Here is an 8,930-nt window from a genome sequence, read left to right as displayed (position 1 = left end):
CTGCCTATTTTTACACATACAATGTCAGGGCAGATCTTTCCTTTTTAGATGTACAGGCATGCATTACCATGACATTGTGCGTTCCACGGTTACAACAAGATGTTATTGATGTTTTTGTACAAGTGATAGTTACAATTATACATATAAAACAACCCTAATCCTACAAATACATAAAGTCCTACTCCAGGACCAAAACGCAGACCTCAGCCATGTGGAGATCTATCGTCAGGATCTTGGAATAGCAATATTGACCCAACTCCGATTATAATTTTTTGGCTGATAGATATGCCAACACCCGGAATGTATTGATACCATATCCCCAGTAATGCTCCTCAGGCCTAACAAGCACACTGTTGGTCTAAGGAAGCATCAGACAGAGAAACGGTAACACCATCCTTCTTTCTGTTCACTCAGTAGGTCGGTGAAAGTGCGATGCGCGGATCCACCGATCTCATCCTGTCACTCAGATGGCACAATCAGTAGTTAGTGGCACTTGATATGGTCCCTCCCAGCAGGATTGCAACGTCTGGCAGGGTATCTCTTCTTCACCTACACCCACTCGCCAGGTATCCGGTCGCGTCTCCCCTCTACTGGAGGTCCCCAAGCGTCCGGCACCTGTTCACGAGCCCTGTGCACCACTTCAGTTAACAAACCTACAATACTTTAATAGAGAGTTCGTAAATTCATCAGTGCATTAGCCAAACTTGGCCTCCAGGGAGTTTCTTTGGTTGCCCATGATGATCTCAAATGGGCTCAGTCTCACAGTTCCATTTGCTCCAGCCCGCAAACCGCACAGGACTGCAGGTAGAGCATCTACCCACGCTGTTCCTTCAGTTGATATTTCCTTAGTTGGTCTTTCAGACTGTGGGTGATGGGGTCAATGTGACTTCCAACTTACCCCTAGTGAGGCAATTACAGCCTGGCACACCTTCCCAGTGTAGTATGCCCCTAGATCAGTATCCAAGGGGCAGGGCAGAGTCCGTACCACGGGATCATCTTTGTCATACACTTGGGTATGTGCCAGCCCACATCCCATCATCATACAACCCCACATTCTTTACACATTTGTTCTAACCACTATTAAACATCTATTAAAGGCCTCAACCTGAGTTCTCCCTTTTCCCCATTAGAGGTTTCACAGGGGTCTCAGACTCCCGCTCTCCCAGTGCCGCTCGTCCGGCATCTGCATCTGCATGGTTGTTACCTTGAGTTACTGGAATTCTTTATTTATTGTGTTATTTACACCTTACTCAAGCTGCTTCTGTTGGCAGCTGTAAAACTACAAATCAGTTCAGAGACAAGCCCAGTATTCTTAACTGGAGTCCCTGCCGTTGTGAGAGAATCCTATTTCTCCATAGCCATCCAGAATTGTGGCCTACATGCAACAAATACATACATTATATACATATACAGTAACCCTTTAACATCTTTCTTTTTACAATCTCCCATCAGTGCTCTTAACTGGCTTGCTGCGCTGAGGCAGTGGAGGGGCATTTTTCCGATTGTTAGCACCTTGAATTCTGTTGTAACAGCTCAGCCTGTTCTCTGTTCTCCCTCATGCATCAGAGAGGACCCATCAGTAAACAGTATTACATTTTCTTAAATTTTCACGGTCCCCCACCTTTTGGCTACAGCATCTAATGGTATAATAGTGCCTAGGACCCTTTTTCCACACTTACATACAAAGAATGGTTGATCCATCTGAGGAAACCCCAGTCTCAGCACCTGTAAGAGAGCTTGTTTCAAATTATTACAGGCGGCTTTTGCTGCTGGAACTAAGGCAATCTTGTCCTTGTACTGTACTCCCCCTTTAAGCAGATCTGTTAAGAGTTGTGCTCACCCCGTAAAAACATTGCACCCAGGCCCTGTTAAAATTTCACAATGCTACACACAAAAGGGTCTTATCATAATTGCTTCTATTAGACACTCTAAAGCTGAAGCAACTCAGACTTGTGGGTTTCCTCATCAGGGGAAGCACTCAGAATACCATCAACATACTGAGTGATCACAGTCACTTGAAGTCATGTGGTACCCTGTTCTGAATAGTCATTCTTTGTAATGCATAATATTCCAACCCAATAGATCTGGGATAAAACCACCCATTAAAATCTGGTTCTCGGCAAGTAAAACTTGCTGCCCCAATACTCTTGTGGCTTCCTGCCGTCTCCCCATATACAGTACTCTACAGCACACTGTTGAACAGAGGAGTGAAACAAGCATGACAGTAGTGCTCCAGTATCCCCTAACAGAGAAACCAACACTCCATTAACAGTACATTTTTATCCACTGGACTGGGACAGACTTAGGGAGGCTACAAGGGATTTACAGGATCTAATCGTTAGGTAAACAGATCTTCTCACGTTATTCTCCCCAGTCTCGATTTTAAACCTACAGCGTTTCAGCGTGTCTGGTTCCGAGACATTCCAATAAATCCAAATTGTTTCCACTATTGCAACTAATTGTATAAAAATACAAAAACTGTTTATCTAACTACTTTTACGTCCACCTGTACTGTACTTATACGTTTCAGACGCTCTTATATTTTCCAATCTCCTTAAGTTGATTTCCGTCAAGTCTCTTTAGTTACGTCTCTAGCCAGTCCCGCTGGCTAAACACACTCGCACCGACATTTAGTATACCAAAACTCACAGTTACACACATACATGCCGGCACACAAATTCATAAAACACACATACACATCGAGAATATATTTTTCTCTTCGTACTACAATGTGCTGTATTCTTGTTTCACTTCAACATGAATCCTTTTAATTCCTGAAGCGCACTCCAGGTTCACTGCATTCCTAATTTCGGGTGCGGTACTTTAGCCCACCGGTCAATATCTTCCAGTTTTGGATTTGATCGTATGGGGGGGAATCAAGGAAGGTAGGTGCGAGTGCAGACCCCCTTGACGGGGTGCGAGACAGTTAGAGTGACGCTGTCATCAACAGAGCCAGCCCCCGCTACATCAGGCCCTCTCCCACTTAGGGTGAGAGAGTACAGGTCTGCGGGCGCCTCTGTTTAAGAAGGGAGTTCCTGTTCCGTCTCTATCGCACTCGTACCAGGTGTCATCGCACTCAGACCCCCTGTCTCCATATGGTCACTGTGGGAATTGATCCTAATTATTTTCATTTCCTGCCTGTCTGTTCCCCTATGAGAGAGCAGGATATAACACATTAACTAGTGCAGTGCAACCAGGAACTAATTCTTCTTTTAGTTTCTGATTCTCCTGCACTGCCTCTTTTTGCTTTTGTTCATACTCTTTCGTAGCGAGTAAAGTATCTTTTCTTCCGGGTTTTTGTTTTCCCCGAAAAACACACTTTTAAGAAGTCACATCCCAATTTCTTTTTTTTTTCTCTCATGTATGTGCCACCACTTGTGCCGGCCGTGCACCAGGGTGGGAGCTACATGCTTGTGCTTTTGCCAATCAATACGCAAATGCTTTCTTTACAGGCTTCTTCGCCCCAAACTCCCTCTGACAAACTCAGCTTTTCCCATATTTTCTCCTTCTTTTCCGTCAACTTACACTTTTCCGATATATAAACGGACCCTTCCACCAGTTTCTCAAACCATCAGTTAGTACACATGTTCGGTCTCTTTTACTTTTGTCGTGTGTGAGGTAACAGCTCATACAGTAGGGGGATGCTTTCACTTGAAAAACCTGTGTATTCCTGCACTCATTCAGCTAAGGGCGTCTGTTACCTCCAGATCTAAATGCCTCTCAGAGACTTTAGAGAGGACTTACACCGCACTGTTCACAGGTAAGGAACAAGACCTCGAAAACCCCCTTTCTTGATCAGTAATTCACCATCCCCAGAACGCCAGCATCGCTGCTTTTGCCCCGGGGTGGACTTACACACTGAGCTCAATCAGGGCGATTCTCGGGTCTCAAAGTCCTTTAAATCCTTCTACTTAATGCTTTGCTCTTTTATTATGAGGTGTGTTTATGTTAGTGTCGTGCGTGTGTATATGTATTCACAAACAAGGAAAACACCAAAAACATACATACATATATATATATATCTTCTACTTCTGTTTCCTTTAAAACAAAAAACCACGCCACGCCAATCCGTGCACGATCAAGGCGTAGCTAATCTCAGGACTCGGGGCGCAAATAAGGCCCACACCGATCCTGAGCCTCAGAACTCCGGGCGCAATTAAGGCCCACACCAGTCCTGAACTTCGCAGTAAAGGTCCAAAACCCGTTCAAAAACTCCACGCGCAATTAAGGCATACACCAGCTTCGAACTCCTGTACACAATACCGCGGACCGCCTGCCAGACCAAATTCTGGGCTTACAGCAAACCACCCATTACATACACCGGTGTCTTCCTCGGGCCAGAGGAATTCAGGAACTCACATATACTCTGTCATCTCGGGCGATTCTCGCAGGGAGCAGAGACTTCCCAATCGGTCAGAGAGAGTCGGGACTTTTAAATAAAAGAGGAGTCCTTACCTCTTAGTAATGTGCGTTTTGACCTTCTCTCCTGCCGATGGGAAGTTCTGCGCCTTCTGGAGCATCCTGTCGACGACGCCAAATTTGTTGTAACAGAAAGAATAAGGTTCTGGATCCCGAGATGAAGTAAAACAGATGAGTTTATTGCATGCAAGGAACAATAAAGCCGAAGTCTTGTTTCCCGAAAGAAACAACAAAACCGAAGTATTGTTCGATGTGCCGGTACAAACTTTTAGGTTATATAGTCTTTGCTTGCTGCTTCAGACATCATTCGGTGTTATGGTAAGGGGAGGGGGTCATGGTATTTGGCCAGTTAAAAGACCCTGGCCAAATGGTCAGTTTAAGATTACGCCCCCAAGGGGTTCCTAGCTCGCATCTGGAATCCTTATCAGTTAACCCCCTTTCCTGCCATAAACACCTGTTGCTTAGAAGTCTAATTTTCAGGCAGAACTGACTTAAGTTAACCCTTTTTACATCTTGTCTCTTACTTCAGTAGTGCTCTGGTTTAAGACATTCCTGTTCATGACTTTAGGAAGGTTAGATTGTGTAAGAATTAACCAGGACACTAGGGCTTACTCTATTCTTTTGAAAAGTGCCATAGGAAATTAAATGACTAAGTAGCCATGGTGGACTGATTCTGGAATTTATAGTCTAGAGGAAAGAACCCCAATAATTGGTCCAACAACACCTTTTACAGAAGTTTCTTGGAGATCTCCCATCTCACTACTGACCGGGTACAGGACTGTTATGGTTTATTGATTGTTTTAAATGTGTGTTTCAATGTATACAGTATATCCAACATATTACCTCATACCATATTTCACATGGTTAATTCTGATTAATTGCAAAAGAAAATCTCTCATACATTAGCTTTTTAGAAATATTCTGAAATGGCACTTTTTGCAAATGAGAAAAATAAAAATGTTCACAGAACCAGTATCTAAACATCAAATACCTAATTAAAATATTAAATTATTTATATGTAAAGGGACAAGCTAAAGAAATATAGATATGTAGTCCAAATGTAGATTTTTAAGACCCCATATTCTTTTATAGGAAATTTGGGTGTCATGTTGTGTTACTGCCGCAGTCTCCAGTTCATTCAGTTCTATAATTAAAAAATTGATTCAGGAAAATTATTATTATTTCCATGAAATATTGAAATATATCACTTCAACAATGGTTACAAAAAATAAAAAGCTTTAAATTACATCAAAAGCAAAGAAAGCTGCAGGAAAAAAAAACTTTGCTTGTTCCCAGAGAGTCAAGTATTGGTTATTTATACATTTGTAAATGTTGGTTTTATGATTTTGAAAACAGATGCCTTTGAAAGAAATTTATTTGTTGGTGATTGTCAGAAGAAGGCATTGATTTTGACTTAGGGGAGCCACATAAACTTCTTTACAATAAATACTTAGGCTTTTTTACCTATGTGCTGTTGGCTCACTGCACCTCTGAATTACATTATGTCTCTATAGTGCACTGCACAAACTGCTATGCTAGAATTATTTAAGGAACTTTATGTGAGCTTGAATCTCCCTGGTATGGTGAGCTCAGGATCTTCCTTTAATATAGAGATTTTTGTTTATTACTTCATTACTCTCTTTTTTAATTAACTTTTTGATTCAAGTAATAAAATATATTATAAAGCCTGATACCCTATTTAACTCTTGATCTATTATTTTTTTTTACTTTAAGAACATTCTGTGTGAATAACAACTTCAAGTTTGAGTATTTTTTCTTTGGCATATACTGTATGGATCTAACAGGGGCCTCCCTGTTTAGAGGATTCAATATACACTGGTGTTTCTAAGTGTGTGTGTGGCATTCCGATGTGTCCTTACGAAGGTGTGGTGACTGAAAAACTGCAAAACTAACTTCTCAAATGTAATTCTTTTATGTAAGGTGATTAATTAAACAGCACTTTCATTCTACAATCCATGATTTTTCAGGGAAATGCAAAGAATGAGGAACCTATAATGTTTGGAGGTTAATTTCATGTAGATGGTAATAGGATTTTAATTTAGCACTTGGAGTGTATGGAAAGGCCTTCAATAAGACACATACTTATAGTGTTAATAACCAGTTTAGGCTACAAGTTTTCTAATTAAAATACAGACCATGTTTCATTTTAAATCTGGGATTGATTTATTTTGCATTGGGGAAAAGACACTTTAGGCTATTTTCCATGGATCTATTGATCTTTGCAATAATGTGTCAAGTATACCTTCTGGCCATAGTTGTGACTGAAATATAAAAGCAAAGACAGGCTTATTTATTTTATTTCATAAACAAAACATGGTTCACTATTTAAACTAACTTTAATTATGATACTATTTAGCTTCTCAATTTACTAAAGCTATTCATTATTTCAAATTATTTAAGCAATCCATCACCTTCAGGAATTTTCTACTTGTAGCAGCCTTAGAATATAGCACATTGATTCTTTATATTTAAATTTATAAATAAAAAATATTTTCAGCAGTTTCATTTGCTGTTTCAGAGTGGTGTCTGTTATGAGAATCTTTAGACATTATGATTTTCTTCAGAGAATTCTGTATAGTTAACAAATGCTAGATGCTTATAGACTTAGAACTGATTTTTAATTGGTTTTAATTGGATATAATTGATTTTAGTGTTATCACCTAAATTTCATTAGTTTGTATGGCCTCTGACTTTGCCTCAATTATTTTTGAGTTTACATTTGTTTTCCTCTGGGTCTTCTCCATCATTCCAAATGTTGTTTTAATATAAATATCAATATTTAATATACCAGAATACTGTATGTATTACTTCTTCCTCCAGTGAAATCATGGGGATCCAAATATTTCTTGACTGTGGTGCTTTTGTTTTGGTGTTCATCAATAAGTGTTATATTAATACACTATACAGTATGTCAGATTGCAAAGGAGCATAATTAGTAAAAAAGTGAAATATGAAAAAGAAAGAAAATATGAATACATGTATATACAGTAGCTGGGTGGAGTGGAGCACGAAACTTAAAACCAACAAATTATGCAACCATACACTTACCCAGTATGTTAAGCCGTCCCCTAGAATTCCATTACTATATTAGTAAGCTTAGTTATTATTAAGCTTATCCATTAATAATTTAATTAGCAGACATTTTTAACCAAATCAGTTGGGTATTTTACTGGAGCAAATCTGGTGAGGTACCTTGCTCAAGAGTACAACAGTAGTGTCTCACTTGGGATCTGAGCCTGCAGCCTTCCAGTTACAAGTGTCACGCCCTCTGCAGCCAGAGGGCGCTCCTTCTCTGTCCTGTCCTTAGTTTCCGGTCTGCTGTCCTTCCTGTCCCTCTCTTTCCCTTGGGCTATATATTTCCGGGTCTTGCACTCTGTCCTCGCTCAGCATTGATGTTCGGATGTCCTGAGACCCGCCTAGCACCAGGGCGCCCCACGTCCGCTCCCTGAGGGCATAGGTTTCTATACGGCATTCCTGAACTCTTTGCACTAATGAGCCCGGGCCTTTTTCCCATCTCGCCGCTACGCATATGGGTCTTTTTCTGCTCTCCTGCTCCCCACGGTTAGTCCCTTTGGACGTCCGTGACAACAAGTTCAGAACCCTGTCCCCACATCAGAGAAGTAAAGAAATATACTCCACAGTAGAAATACACTTGAAAAAACTTTATACAGTAGATCATCTATAAAGACCAATATAAAATTAAACAGTTGCAGTATTTAGTAAACACAAAGGGAAACCAAAAGTGAAGAAGCAAAATTTTCAACTTCTTTAAATTTTAGGAATTGTACATCATTTGGGCATATACCCTTGTGTTTTCTGGATGATTGATGAAGAATTGATCACAAGTTGTTCGCAAAATTTTGAGATATTTTTTTCAAGATTCAAAGCTAAATCAGGTTATACTGTATCATTTAATTAAACCAATTCCCTTTTCTTAACAGAAGACATAGTGGTGGTGGGCTGGGGTTTATTTTAAGTGTTGGAGTGCAGTATGTATATTTAAATAGACACAAGTTCATGTTCAGGTAGAATCTACACTGATTCTACTTGCATGTAGACTTGAAATTCAAACCTGTATCTTGTATCTAGATTTTTGGGAAGTGCTTTTTCTTGTTACATTTAATCTGCAATTTACTGGATGCTCTTGTTTTTACAAAATTCTCATAAATCTTTTAATGAGGTCTATTAGCCCCCAGCTGCCTTTGCAGGACAGCTATTTATCAAGAAGATTCAGTGGCTTCGACTTACACTGTTGCTTCCTGGTGTCAGGTCTTCGAAAAATATACCTAACATTGCTTTAACCACTTAGACTCCAAACTGCCTGGCCACCAGTTTAGTAGGATCCATTCCTAAGACTTGTATTTTTGCCAAAATTATTAAAGGAGCCTGAAAAAAAAAACACTACAAAAACAACGTCCTGCTCCTGTTATCTGTGTTCTGAACGGTTTTTACATTGAAACCCCTTTTTTGTATTAGGCCTATTCTAATCC

Source organism: Lepisosteus oculatus, chromosome 2 (genome assembly GCF_040954835.1).
Source record: "Lepisosteus oculatus isolate fLepOcu1 chromosome 2, fLepOcu1.hap2, whole genome shotgun sequence".
Lineage (NCBI taxonomy): Eukaryota > Metazoa > Chordata > Actinopteri > Semionotiformes > Lepisosteidae > Lepisosteus > Lepisosteus oculatus.
This window is presented reverse-complemented; position numbering follows the sequence as displayed.